We start from the raw sequence: 3,395 nt of genomic DNA on the forward strand, positions 1-3,395 counted from the left end.
CAGAGCCTGCATACCAGGTGTTGCACATGCCTTCAGTGGTCAGTGTGTTAATGTAAATGACCAACTTGGGTATGCACCAGTAGGGAGTAATGGGGCTTGTACTGAAATGTAGAGTGAGTATTCCATCTAAATATGGCCCCGATATTATCAGATTTCATTTTTCAAGAAAAATTGAAATTCAGGATTTTCACATGAAATCTCCTGTTTTTAAATTGCTGCCAACTAATTAAAAAAATTATAAATACTTGTGAGTCAAGCCTAACATATCCGTGGCCAAATTGCACCCCACCTCCTCACTGGCAGTTTGCAAACTGAGCCCCCAAACCAAGAACCCCTTGTTGGAAACAGGCCCCTTCCTATATTTCTCTTACTTTCGGCTGTTGACTGTGAACTGACTCCTTCCATCTCCCACACCCCCTGGAGATATAGGGAGCTCAGAAGTCAACAACTCAAAACCCAAGTGCCTTTCCTTTGGGGTAGAAGGGAACATTGCCATCTTGATTATTGTTTTTAAATTGAATGATTTATTTTGAAGTATAGTATAAATATCATCTAAACGCGCACATGTAGTGTTTAAGAAATAATAATTAATTGGCTGGCTGGTTAGCTCAGTTGGTTAGAGCATGGTGTTATAACACCAAGGTCAAGGGTTTGGATCCTTGTATCAGCCAGTGCTGGAAAAAGAAAGAAAAAGAAAAAAAAATTATAATTAATCAACACTTATGATGTACCCAGATCAGAAAATAAAATACACCCCAGAAGTCTTTTATATTCTACCCTGATCACAATTTTTCTTTCCTCCAGAGTATTAACCATTATGAATTTTGTGGTAATTACTTCCTTGCTTCTCTTTATAGGTTTGTCACCTACATATGCACCCTAAAACACATTGATAAGTTTTGTCTATATTGTGCTTTGTACATCTTTAATTAGATACATATATTCTTCTGTGATCTGCCTCTTTTGATCAACTTTATGATTCAAAGATTTATGAATGCTATTGAATATAATTGTATGATTTCTTCTGCTGTATATAACAACTTATTTTTTCCATTCTACTGTTCATGGACATGTGGGTTGCTTTCAGTGTTTTGCTATTATTAATGATGCTGTGTAAAAATTATGGTTATTTTCTTCTGGGATACATGTGCAAGATTATTTTTAGGGTGTTACATAATGAGATTGCCATCTTGTAGGGTAGGTACGTGTTCTGCTTTGCCATTTACTATTTTCAAAAGTGTTTTTCCCGAGGTGATTATTTTCTCCAAGGTGATTGTTTTCCATGGTTATTGTGCCAATTTACATCCCATAGACAGTGTGTAAGATTTCTTGTTGCTTCACATAAATTATTAGGCCATACCTAACATTGTCCAACTGAAATTTTCGTGTTTGCAAATTAGTCCAACTGATACAAAAGTCAGAATGCCAGCTAAGTTTCACTTAAAATACTCTTTTATTGGTAGAATTATAGAGGAGAAATCAGATTTTGGATTTTTCAAGAACCCAGTGTTACCATTGTTTTGATCTTGAATGATCCTAGTGTCCTAACATAATTCTGAGATGTTTAGAGTGTAGATCCTTCCAGATATTAAGAGAGCCATGAGAGAATGTTTTATCATGGTGGGTTAGAAGGATATTTTTCTTTTTTGGTATGAAGCCATTCATNTCAGAAGACAGAGTTAATTCCTGACACTGCAATCATTTGTCTTGTCATGATGTGGTATTTGTAGAGAACTGAAATAGCATGATAACACAAACCCTTCTGACTTGTGGGATTTTGAACAAAAAGGTTACAACTGCATTCTGCAGCCATACAAATTAGCTTAGTTTTATTGGCACAAAATAGGAGCAGATCTCAATAAAATTAAGCTGTTGAGAATAAAACCTCAAAACTTGATACAGTAACTAGGTGTCTTCAGTTTGGTTTCTCCAAGCTGCTAGAGCTTAGAGCTCCCTGATGCATTATTACAAATGCATTGCTAGATGAAGGGAAGGCCATGGGAAGTCCAAAGGGTTGATTATTTTTGGATCCATCTCAAAAATCTAGGTGTTGAAAGGTCTTTGTCACCTTAATACAGAGGATACCTTCTTTCTGTTTTGCTAGGATGGCATGAATGGACCTATGTCAAGGAAATAGGAAAGCATTGGGGTATGTGATCATAGCAAGTGAATCACATTTGTGGTACATACTGCATAGAGATAAACCAAGGAAAAGGAACACATGGTTCACACTCTTAAAAGTTTATATGTATGGAGACCCACGACTTCAAAATATGTTATATGCTATAGAAAGATCCAACTATACTTTACTAATTAGTCATGCATACATACTAACTACAGGTTACTAGAGTTACTTGAGAATCCAAGAAAAGTATATTTAATTATATATTTCTGCTTTTCCTATGCCATAAAAAAAGCAAAAAAAAAAAAAAATTCACATAACATTATAGCATTTGCTTAGGAGATATGGAAACTAACTGCTGTATCACAAATGGATCTAACCAGCTGAAACTCTTAAAAGACAATAATCTGGCCAACTGATTTCTGACAAAGATACAAAAGAAATTCAGTGGAAGAAGAATAGTTTTTTCATCAAATGGTGCTGGAACAATTGGACATCCATAGGCCAAAAAAAGAAATAAAAAAGTACCTCGACATAAACCTTACACCTTACAGGAAAATTAATTCAAAATGGATTGCAAATTTAAGTGTAAAATAGAGAACTACAAAACTTTCAGAAAAAAACAAAGGAGAAAATCTTAGGGACTCAGGACTTGGTGAAGCATTCTAGATATGACACCAAAAGCTTGATCCATAAAAGAAAAAAATCTATCTATAAATTGGACAACAAAATTTTTAAAAATTTGCTTTGTGAAAATTCAGTTAGGTACAGTCTGGAAAGTAGTTTGACAGTTTCTTTAAAAACCAAGCATATATTTACAATACAACCCAGCAATCACAATCCTGGGCATTTATCCCAGAGAAATGAAAATTTACATCCACACAGAAACTTGTATAAAATCGTTTATGGCAGTGTCATTTGTAATAGCCAGACCTGGAAACAATTAAAATGTCCTTCAATATGTGAATAGTTAAACAAACGGTGGTATATGCATACCATAGAACACTACTCAGCAATAAAAGGGAATGAACTATTGATACATGAAACAGCGTGGGTGGGTCTAAAGAGTAAAAAAGGAGTGGGGAAAAAAAACCAATCTCAGAAGATCACACACTATATAATTGCATTCATAGAACATTCTGAAAGGTAAAATTATAGATATGGAAGATAGGGGTTAGGGATGGTGGAGGAGCAGGATGTGGTTGTGTCTAAGGGGGGGAAGGAAGCATGAGAATGAGCTTTGTGGTGATGGAATAATTCTGAATCTTCATTG

Source organism: Galeopterus variegatus, unplaced genomic scaffold, assembly GCF_000696425.1.
Source record: "Galeopterus variegatus unplaced genomic scaffold, G_variegatus-3.0.2 Scaffold5825, whole genome shotgun sequence".
In the NCBI taxonomy this organism is placed as follows: domain Eukaryota; kingdom Metazoa; phylum Chordata; class Mammalia; order Dermoptera; family Cynocephalidae; genus Galeopterus; species Galeopterus variegatus.